This window comes from Bombina bombina, chromosome 3, assembly GCF_027579735.1.
Source record: "Bombina bombina isolate aBomBom1 chromosome 3, aBomBom1.pri, whole genome shotgun sequence".
Classification (NCBI taxonomy): domain Eukaryota; kingdom Metazoa; phylum Chordata; class Amphibia; order Anura; family Bombinatoridae; genus Bombina; species Bombina bombina.
Window position 1 is genome coordinate 69,766,173 of NC_069501.1, and position 12,415 is coordinate 69,778,587.

General features: G+C 38.0%; 1 protein-coding gene across 2 annotated transcripts in view; it reads right to left on the bottom strand.

The window, feature by feature from the left end:
• The window catches only part of LOC128652881 (POU domain, class 2, transcription factor 1), a 269,120-nt gene that overhangs the window by 8,122 nt on the left and 248,583 nt on the right, over nucleotides 1–12,415 (bottom strand). The window lies entirely within an intron of this gene.

Below are 12,415 nucleotides of genomic sequence, written 5' to 3' on the forward strand. Positions count from 1 at the left end.
GTGCCAAGCACTATATGGCAATGGAATCTGCCATAATGTTTTTAACCAGGTTTTAATTAGTGCTGGTAACGTGCACGTTCCTGTGCTTGCTTCCGCATGTTCTCCCTGAAAGGAGATCAGTTTTAAGACTGCAGAAAGGGTGGTGGATTAATAGAATGAACTTCCATTTGAGGTGGTAAACACAAAGACTGTAAAGTTATTTAAAAATGCCTGGGACATGCATAAGGCTATCCTAAGGAAAAAGTAACGTAATATGGGTAGACTTGATGGGCCTTTTTGGTTCTTATCTACCGTCAAATTCTATGTTTAAAGGATACAACGAAAAAGAGATAAATCTTATGTAATCTCTATTTGAATTTCAGGAATTTCTTCATATCTAAAATATTATATGGATGTTCATTAATGGGTGTAGTATATGGTTGCAAGATTAAAGTAGGTATAAGCTTCTGAAAAGTCTAAATCATTTCTCCCTTTTCTTTGATACTCTCCAATTCCTGTCAGCTTTAGATCACACAGGTTGAATTCTCTATTAAAAGGGTGAGTGTACCTTCCTGAACATATGGGCCTTATGGTATTGGTGGTGTTGCTGCTCTATATCTATAAAAGTTTTTCCCAACAGTATGTGCCTCGATTGCAAAACAAGGTAAACATTGCAATTTATTGCTAATCCCATATATACAGCATCAAAAGAAACAAGGATCTGTAGGACAGAGAAGCACATTTTAGATAACACACTCAAAACAGCGAGCAAATGTCCAATACAAATTGAGATTTAGCTGTAAAATGGATGGTGAGCTTGGCAACCAGCCTGTTAGCGAACCAAACGACCAGCTCTTCACATCTTAGCAGTGAGACAGAAAAATCAGATAAAGAAGACTTTAACCATCGTGCAGCCAAAATGATCAGCTATAGAAGAGGTTTCTGGACTTTTGGAAAATTACACAACCCTGTATAGCCACCGACAGGAGAGTCGCTTACTAATCTAAATGCAGAAAATTTTCTCTCACATGGTACAGAAGGAGGATTCAAAGTTGTGACTCACTGCTATGCTAAAGACTTACATAATGACCAGCAGGGAGAATTCAACAAAAAAATGCTAGCAGGATCGTCAAAGGGTAACACTCTCAAAAGTAAACAAATCTGTAAAATCTATTGTAATCTTGTCAGTTATATGAATGAAAGACGCATGTCAGGGCCCGAAAACAACTATAGCCAGGACATTGGTGACTGGACCCTTGCAGTAGCAAATATGTGTTAGCCTGATAGTTGTGTCAGAATAGCCTTGTCTTGTTGTGAAAAACTTAAAAAAAAAAAAAAAAAAAAAAAAAAAGCATGTGATAAGAGGCTGTCTTTAGTGGATTAGACAGACAGCTATTTAGAGGTTTATATGTTATGAAGTATATTAATAGAACTATGTTGGTTGTGTAAAGCTGGGGAATGGATAGTAAAGGCGTTATCTATATTTTTAACCCCTTAATGACCGGACCATTTTTCAGTTTTCTTACCCTTAATGACAATGGCTATTTTTAAATTTCTGCAGTGTTTGTGTTTAGCTGTAATTTTCCTCTTACTCATTTACTGTACCCACACATATTATATACCATTTTTCTCGCCATTAAATGGACTTTCTAAAGATACCATTTTTTTCCATCACATCTTATAATTTAATATAAAAAATATATAAAATATGAGGAAAAAAATGGGAAAAAAAAAAAACACACTTTTTCTAACTTTGACCTCCAAAATCTGTTACACATCTACAACCACCAAAAAACACCCATGCTAAATAGTTTCTAAATTTTGTCCTGAGTTTAGAAATACCCAATGGTTACATGTTCTTTGCTTTTTTTGCAAGTTATAGGGCAATAAGTACAAGTAGAACTTTGCCATTTCCAAACCACTTTTTTTCAAAATTAGCGCTAGTTACATTGGAACACTGATATCTGTCCGGAATCCCTGAATATCCCTTGACATGTATATATTTTTTTTTAGAAGACAACCCAAAGTATTGATTTATGCCCATTTTGGTATATTTCATGCCACCATTTCACTGCCAAATGCGAGCAAATAAAAAAAATTGTTCACTTTTTCACAAATTTTGTCACAAACTTTAGGTTTCTCACTGAAATTATTTACAAACAGTTTGTGCAATTATGGCACAAATGGTTGTAAATGCTTCTCTGGGATCCCCTTTGTTCAGAAATAGCAGACATATATGGCTTTGGCGTTGCTTTTTGGTAATTAGAAGGCCGCTAAATGCAGCTGCGCACCACACGTGTATTATGCCCAGCAGTGAAGGGGTTAATTAGGGATCTTGTAGGGACCTTGAAGGGTTAATTTTAGCTTTAGTGTAGTGTAGTAGACAACCCAAAGTATTGATCTAGGCCCATTTTGGTATATTTCATGCCACCATTTCACCGCCAAATGCGAGCAAATAAAAAAAAAAAGTGACATTTTTCACAATTTTAGGTTTCTCACTTAAATTATTTACAAACAGCTTGTGCAATTATGGCACAAATGGTTGTAAATGCTTCTCTGGGATCTCCTTTGTTCAGAAATAGCAGACATATATGGCTTTGGCGTTGCTTTTTGGCAATTAGGAGGCCGCTAAATGCTGCTGCGCACCACACTTGTATTAAGCCCAGCAGTGACGGGGTTAATTAGGTAGCTTGTAGAGAGCTTGCAGGGTTAATTTTAGCTTTAGTGTAGAGATTAGCCTCCCACCTGACACATCCCATCCCCTGATCCCTCCCAGACAGCTCTCTTCCCTCCCCCACCCCACAATTGTCCCCGCCATCTTAAGTACTGGCAGAAAGTCTGCCAGTACTAAAATAAAAGGTGGTTTTTTTTGTTTTGTTTGTTTTTTTAATTATTCAGCTGTGATGGACCCCTGCCTTAACCCCCAACCTCCCTGATCCCCCCCAAACACCTCTCTAACCCTCCCCACCTACCTATTTGCCACCATCTTGGGTACTGGCAGCTGTCTGCCAGTACCCAGTTTTCCCCAAAAAATAAAGTGGTGTTTTTTTTTATTTTTAAATGTTTTTTTTTTCATTTTTTCTGTAGTGTAGCTGCCCCCCCCAGTACCCCCACCCCCTAACCCTACCAGATCCTATTATTATTAAAAAAAATAAAGTTTGCTGCCCCCCCTCCCTCTTAACAAAATTCATTGGTGGCAGTGATTGCTGCACACGCGCGCGCAGGCCCCCCGCACGCTCCCGGCATCCGGCGTGCACAATGCACTTGAAGGAACCGGATGCCGGGTAGCGATGGGCCGCCCACCCACCTCCCTTGAAAGCTCCCACCCACCAACGAACGGCCCCATCGCTACCGGTGCAGAGAGGGCCACAGAGTGGCTCTCTCTGCATCGGATGCTTTTTAAAGGGTATTGCAGGATGCCTCAATATCGAGGCATCACTGCAATACCCTGAGAGCTGCTGGAAGCGATTGCGATCGCTTCCAGCACTCTCTTAGACAACTGACGTACCAGGTACGTCCATTGTCACTAACTGCTAGTTTTTGCAGGACGTAACTGGTACGTCAGTTGTCATTAAGGGGTTAAACAACAATGTTGGTGTAGACTGTCCCTTTAAAGGGACAGTATACACAAATAGTCATTACTGCATGTAATAGACACTACTATAAATAATAATATGCACAAATGCCGATATAAAAATCCAGTATAAAACCATTTAAAAACTTACTTAGAAGCTCCCAGTTTAGCTCTGATGAAAAGGTAGCTGGAACACCCACTAAAAGTGGGTGCATAGCAAAAATAGCAGACACCCCCCCTCCCCCTGCATATAAGAAGACTATTTACACATACAGGAGCAAGCGGAGTAGATATACATCAATATACTTGGTTAAGAGTCTGAAAATCAGTGCAATGTTATGTAAAACAATAAAAAGCAAAAATATACTTTAAAAAAAAAAACCTGTATAGGCTATATAAATGGACCATCTACAAAACATTTATGCAAATAAATCTAGTGTATAATGTCCCTTTAAAGGGCCATTATACACATTTTTTCATAGCATAAATGTTTTGTAGATGATCTATTTATAAAGCCCATAAGGTTTTTTTTTTGTTTTGTTTTTTAAATGTATAGTTTTGCTTATTTTTAAATAACATTGCTCTGATTTTCAGACTCCTAACCAAGCCCCGAAGTTTTATTTGAATACCGTCAGCTACCTTCTCCAGCTTGCTCCTGTTTGTGTAAAGGGTCTTTTCATATGCAAAAGAAGGGGGAGGGGGGGGAGTGTCTTATTTCCCACTTGCAGTGGGCTTTCCAACTGCCTTTTCAACAGAGTTAAACTGAAAGCTTCTAAGTACGTTTTTAAACCATTTTATACTGGATTTTTATATCGGTATCTGTGCATCTTATTCTTTATAGTAGTGTCTATTACATGCAGTTATAAGAAAAAACATAATTTAAGAACTTACCTGATAAATTCATTTCTTTCATATTAGCAAGAGTCCATGAGCTAGTGACGTATGGGATATACATTCCTACCAGGAGGGGCAAAGTTTCCCAAACCTCAAAATGCCTATAAATACATCCCTCACCACACCCACAAATCAGTTTAACGAATAGCCAAGAAGTGGGGTGATAAGAAAAAAGTGCGAAAGCATAAAAAATAAGGAATTGGAATAATTGTGCTTTATAAAAAAATCATAACCACCACAAAAAGGGCGGGCCTCATGGACTCTTGCTAATATGAAAGAAATGAATTTATCAGGTAAGTTCTTACATAAATTATGTTTTCTTTCATGTAATTAGCAAGAGTCCATGAGCTAGTGACGTATGGGATAATGAATACCCAAGATGTGGATCTTCCACGCAAGAGTCACTAGAGAGGGAGGGATAAAATAAAGACAGCCAATTCCGCTGAAAAATAATCCACACCCAAAACAAAGTTTAAATCTTATAATGAAAAAAACTGAAAATATAAGCAGAAGAATCAAACTGAAACAGCTGCCTGAAGTACTTTTCTACCAAAGACTGCTTCTGAGGAAGAAAACACATCAAAATGATAGAATTTAGTAAAAGTATGCAAAGAAGACCAAGTTGCTGCTTTGCAAATCTGATCAACCGAAGCTTCATTCCTAAATGCCCAGGAAGTAGAGACTGACCTAGTTGAATGAGCTGTAATCCTTTGAGGCGGAGTTCTACCCGACTCAACATAAGCATGATGAATCAAAGACTTTAACCACGATGCCAAAGAAATGGCAGAAGCCTCCTGACCTTTCCTAGAACCAGAAAAGATAACAAATAGACTAGAAGTCTTTCGGAAATCTTTAGTAGCTTCAACATATTTCAAAGCTCTAACCACATCCAAAGAATGCAACGATCTTTCCTTAGAATTCTTAGGATTAGGACACAATGAAGGAACTACAATCTCTCTACTAATGTTGTTAGAATTCACAACCTTAGGTAAAAATTTAAATGAAGTTCGCAAAACCGCCTTATCCTGATGAAAAATCAGAAAAGGAGACTGACAAGAAAGAGCAGATAAATCAGAAACTCTTCTAGCAGAAGAGATGGCAAAAAGAAACAAAACTTTCCAAGAAAGTAATTTAATATCCAGCGAATGCATAGGTTCAAACGGAGGAGCTTGAAGAGCCCCTAGAACCAAATTCAAACTCCAAGGAGGAGAAATTGACTTAATAACAGGTTTTATACGAACCAAAGCCTGTACAAAACAATGAATATCAGGAAGATTAGCAATCTTTCTGTGAAAAAGAACAGAAAGAGCAGAGATTTGTCCTTTCAAGGAACTTGCAGACAGACCTTTATCCAAACCATCCTGAAGAAACTGTAAAATTCTCGGAATTCTAAAAGAATGCCAGGAAAAATGATGAAAAGAACACCAAGAAATGTAAGTCTTCCAAACTCGATAATATATCTTCCTAGATACAGATTTACGAGCCTGTAACATAGTATTAATTACAGAGTCAGAGAAACCTCTATGACTGAGAATCAAGCGTTCTATCTCCATACCTTCAAATTTAAAAATTTGAGATCCTGATGGAAAAAAGGACCTTGCGATAGAAGGTCTGGTCTTAACGGAAGAGTCCACGGGTGACAAGTAGCCATCCGGACAAGATCCGCATACCAAAACCTGTGAGGCCATGCTGGAGCCACCAGCAGAACAGACGGACGCTCCTTTAGAATCTTGGAAATCACTCTTGGAAGAAGAACTAGAGGCGGAAAGATGTAGGCAGGATGATACTTCCAAGGAAGTGACAATGCATCCACTGCTTCCGCCTGAGGATCCCTGGATCTGGACAGATACCTGGGAAGTTTCTTGTTTAGATGAGAAGCCATCAGATCTATTTCTGGAAGTCCCCACATTTGAACAATCTGAAGAAATACTTCTGGATGAAGAGACCACTCGCCCGGATGTAATGTCTGGCGACTGAGATAATCCGCTTCCCAATTGTCTATACCTGGTATATGAACCGCAAAAATTAGACAGGAGCTGGATTCCGCCCAAACAAGTATTCAAGATACTTCTTTCATAGCCAGAGGACTGTGAGTCCCTCCTTGATGATTGACATATGCCACGGTTGTGACATTGTCCGTCTGAAAACAAATGAATGACTCTCTCTTTAGAAGAGGCCATGACTGAAGAGCTCTGAAAATTGCACGGAGTTCCAAAATGTTGATTGGTAATCTCGCCTCCTGAGATTCCCAAACCCCTTGAGCTGTCAGAGACCCCCATACAGCTCCCCAACCTGTCAGACTTGCATCTGTTGAGATCACAGTCCAGGTCGGAAGAACAAAAGAAGCCCCCTGAACTAAACGATGGTGGTCTGTCCACCACGTCAGAGAGTGTCGTACAATCGGTTTTAAAGATATTAATTGAGATATCTTTGTGTAATCCCTGCACCACTGGTTCAGCATACAGAGCTGAAGAGGTCGCATGTGAAAACGAGGAAAGGGGATCGCGTCCGATGCAGCAGTCATAAGACCTAGAATTTCCATGCATAAGGCTACCGAAGGGAATGATTGAGACTGAAGGTTTCGACAAGCTGAAACCAATTTCAGACGTCTTTTGTCTGTTAGCGACAGAGTCATGGACACTGAATCTATCTGGAAACCTAAAAAGGTTACCCTTGTCTGAGGAGTCAACGAACTCTTTGGTAAATTGATCCTCCAACCATGTTCTCGAAGAAACGATACAAGTTGATTCGTATGAGATTCTACTAAAAGTGAAGACTGAGCAAGTACCAAGATATCGCCCAAATAAGGAAATACCACAATACCCTGTTCTCTGATTACAGATAGAAGGGCACCGAGAACCTTTGTAAAAATCATTGGAGCTGTTGCTAGGCCAAACGGCAGAGCCACAAACTGGTAATGCTTGTCTAGGAAAGAGAATCTCAGAAACTGATAGTGATCTGGATGAATCGGAATATGCAGATATGCATCTTGTAAATCTATTGTGGACATATAATTCCCTTGCTGAACAAAAGGCAGAATAGTCCTTATAGTTACCATTTTGAATGTTGGTATCCTTACATAACGATTCAATATTTTTAAATCCAGAACTGGTCTGAAGGAATTCTCCTTCTTTGGTACAATGAAGAGATTTGAGTGAAACCCCAGCCCCTGTTCCAGAACTGAAACTGGCACAATTACTCCAGCCAACTCTAGATCTGAAACACATTTCAGAAATGATTGAGCCTTCACTGGATTTATTGGGACACGGGAAAGAAAAAATCTTCTTGCAGGAGGCCTTATCTTGAAGCCTATTCTGTATCCTTGTGAAACAATGTTCTGAATCCAAAGATTGTGAATCAAATTGATCCAAATTTCTTTGAAAAAACGTAATCTGCCCCCTACCAGCTGTGCTGGAATGAGGGCCGCACCTTCATGTGGACTTGGGAGCTGGCTTTGGCTTTCTAAAGGGCTTGGATTTATTCCAGACTGGAGATGGTTTCCAAACTGATACCGTTCCTGTAGGGGAAGGATCAGGCTTTTGTTCGTTATTGTGACGAAAGTAACGAAAACGATTAGCAGACCTAAATTTACCTTTAGATTTTTTATCCTGGGGTAAAAAATTTCCTTTCCCTCCAGTAACAGTTGAAATAATAGAATCCAACTGTGAACCAAACAATTTATTACCTTGGAAAGAAAGGGAAAGCAAAGTTGACTTAGAAGACATATCAGCATTCCAAGTTTTAAGCCATAAAGCTCTTCTAGCTAAAATAGCTAAAGACATATACCTGACATCAACCCTAATGATATCAAAGATGGCATCACAAATAAAGTTATTAGCATGTTGAAGAAGATTAACAATGCTATGAGTATTATGATCTGTTACTTGTTGTGCTAATGCTTCTAACCAGAAAGTTGAAGCTGCAGCCACATCTGCCAAAGATATAGCAGGTCTAAGAAGATTACCTGAACATAAGTAAGCTTTTCTTAGAAAGGATTAAATTTTCCTATCTAAAGGATCCTTAAAGGAAGTACTATCTGCCGTAGGAATAGTAGTACGTTTAGCAAGAGTAGAGACAGCCCCATCAACTTTAGGGATTTTGTCCCAAAACTCTAATCGGTCAGATGGCACAGGATATAATTGTTTAAACCGTTTAAAAGGAGTAAATGAATTACCCAGATTATTCCATTCCCTGGAGATTAGTTCAGAAATAGCATCAGGGACGGGAAAAACCCCCGGAATAACCGCAGGAGATTTAAAAAACGTATTCAAACGTTTAGATTTAGTAACAAGAGGACCAGAATCCTCTATTTCTAATGCAATTAAGACTTCTTTAAGTAAAGAACGAATAAATTCCATTTTAAATAAATAAGAAGATTTATCAGTATCAATTTCTGAAACAGAATCCTCTGAACCAGAAAAATCAGTATCAGAAACAGAATCAGAATGATGTTCGTTTAAAAAGTCATCTGAAACATGAGAAGCTTTAAAAGACCTTTTACGATTACTGGAAGGAGGAATAACAGACATAGCCTTCTTAATAGATTTAGAAACAAAATCTCTTATGTTAACAGGAACACCCTGAATATTAGATGTTGATGGAACAGCAACAGGTAATGGAACATTACTAAAGGAAATATTTTCTGCATTAACAAGTTTGTCATGACATTCATCACAAACAACAGCCGGAGAAACAGTTACCACAAGCTTACAACAAATACACTTAACTTTGGTAGATCCAGCATCAGACAGTGATTTTCCAGAAGTGGCTGATTCAGGGTCAACCTGAGACATCTTGCAATATGTAATAGAAAAAACAACATATAAAGCAAAATTGGTCAAATTCCTTAAATGACAGTTTCAGGAATGGGAAAAAATGCCAATGAATAAGCCTCTAGCAAACCAGAAGCAATAAGTAATAAGACTTAAATATTGTGGAGACAACAATGACGCTCAAATTATTTGGCACCTAAATGCTTTTGGCGCCAAAAATGACGCCACATCCGGTAACGCCAACATTTTTGGCGCAAAAACGTCAAAAAAATGACGCAACTTCCGGCGACACGTATGACGCCGGAAATGACAAAATTTTTGCGCCAAGAAAGTCTGCGCCAAGAATGACGCAATAAAATGAAGCATTTTCAGCCCCCGCGAGCCTAACAGCCCACAGGAAAAAAAGTCAAATTTTAAGGTAAGAAAAAATTTATTTATTCATATGCATTATCCCAAATATGAAACTGACCGTATGAAATAAGGAACGGTGAATATCCTGAATCAAGGCAAATAAATGTTTAAACACATATATTTAGAACTTTTATACAAAAGTGCCCAACCATAGCTTAGAGTGTCACAAAATAAGACTTACTTACCCCCGGACACTCTTCTACATGTAGTAGAAAGCCAAACCAGTACTGAAACGAGAATCAGTAGAGGTAATGGTATATATAAGAGTATATCGTCGATCTGAAAAGGGAGGTAAGAGATGAATCTCTACGACCGATAACAGAGAACCTATGAAATAGACCCTGTAGAAGGAGATCATTGAATTAAAATAGGCAATACTCTTCACATCCCTCTGACATTCACTGCACACTGAGAGGAAAACCGGGCTCCAGCCTGCTGCAAAGAGCATATCAACGTAGAATCTAGCACAAACTTACTTCACCACCTCCATGGGAGGCAAAGTTTGTAAAACTGAATTGTGGGTGTGGTGAGGGGTGTATTTATAGGCATTTTAAGTTTTGGGAAACTTTGCCCCTTCTGGTAGGAATGTATATCCCATACGTCACTAGCTCATGGACTCTTGCTAATTACATTAAAGAAATGAGTGTATACTGTCCCTTTAAGTCTTGATATGTTTTTTACGACATCAGTTCTAAAACATTCTGCAGTGCTATGACATTAAAGGCACATTCCAGTCAAAATATAAATGCACATAGATTAATGACATCTTTGAATAGAAACATATTTGCAATATACATGGATTAGCAAAAATGTTTCTAGTAAAAGTTATCACTGCTTTAGTGTTAACATTTTTCTCTTCACGTGAATGTGAAGCATAGCTAGATATTATCACTGTGCACACATTTTAAATACTGCAGCTGCTCAGATCATCACTGGGGCTTGTATCATGTCAGCAATTAATAAATTGAGTCATTAGATGGTACAAGCACCTTAGGTACCTCTCTGAGCAAGTGCTGTGTTTAAAATGCTGGTGCACGGTGCATACTTAAATACACTTTTGAAACAGCTATAACTTTTATTAGAAGCATTTTTGCTAATGCATGTATATTACAAAATTGCTTCTGTTCAATACCGAAATGCATCCATGTGGTTTCCAATTTTGGCTGGAATATCCCTTTAAGAACACGATTACAAAGTAAGAAAGACAACTGCCCTATCAGGGTTACCATCTTCTCTAACCTTTACATGGCAAGATCTACAAGACAGGTGTGCTTGTGAATATATTTAAGAATGCACATGGTGAATAGTTAAAAGATTGTGAGGCAAGATATAAGCAACCCTGTGTCTTTAAAGGGACAGTCTACACCAGAATTGTTATGGTTTTAAAAGATAGATAATCCCTTTATTACCCATTTCCCAGTTTTGCATAACTAACACATTTATAATAATATACTTTTAACCTCTGTGATTATCTTGTATCTAAGCCTCTGCATACTGCCCCTTTTTTAAAATCTTTTGACAGACTTGCAGTCTAGCCAATCAGTGCCTCCTCCCAGATAACACTGTGCTCGCGCACGAGAAGTTATCTATATGAAATACGTGCACACCCTCTAGTGGTGAAAAACTGTTAAAATGCAATCTGAAAGAGGTGGGCTTCAAGGTCTAAGAAATTAGTATATGAACCTCCTAGGTTAAGCTTTCAACTAAGACTTACAAGAGAACAAAGCAAAATTGGTGATAAAAGTAAATTGGAAAATTGTTTAAAATTACATGCTCTATCTGAATCATGAAAGTTTATTTTGGCCTAGACTGTCCCTTTAAGTAAAGCATGAAACAATGTTTGAAGCAAGTATCCAGAGCAAGGCAAAGAATCCCACAGACTAGGTGCAGTTTTACCAAAGTCTTGAATAAGTGAACATGATGGTAATTTGATGAGAGAAAGAGACTTTGGGCAGAGATGTAAAAGTGTGCATTGTTAGTATTTTACAAGATTTAAAATTGATATTAAACAGTTAGTACATGCTAGACATGATATTCAAATCAAAGACTAGCCTTAGAGTAATATGTAAATGCTATATTACAATTATATTAATTGTGGAAACTATTTTTGGACTGTCTCGTATTGCCTGTTTTATATCTGTCCCTAATTGTCTTCAGCAGGGGAAACAGATAAGGGGGCAACTTAAGTTCCAAACAGGGTGGGACATTACATTTACAGAAACTCAGTGGAATTTTGAAAACCAATTTTCAGAGTTAAATTACAGGAAAAGGAGACGAAATAAAAGTATATTGCAATTTTTTTAAACTACGCAAAGATTTTATATTACAATCTCATACGGTTTAATATCCCTTTATGAATATGAAGTTGCTGGAGTCAAGGCAGAAAATTAAGCAAGGTAGAACCTTAGCTGTGTGTTAGATGAGGAACTATAATTTTCAAGACAGAAGCAGAAGGAATTAGAGCAAATTAAAAATCTCAATCACAAATAACCCAAAGGAAGCAGATATAAGGGGTGTAAGAGAACATGGTTGATAAAAGTAACTGCTTTTGAGGGGTTGTTACAGTAGATAAAAGGTTGATAGATAAAAACATCAGTTTTGGAAATTTAAGGATATCCACAGTGAGATTCTGGATAAGCACTGAGTGACAAGTTAACAAGAGATAGGTCTGGTTATCATTTGCGTTATGGTAAATACTGAAACGCACAAAAAGTAAATTTATGCTTACATGATAAATTAATTTCTTTTACGATATGACGAGTCCACGGATTTCATCCTTACTTGT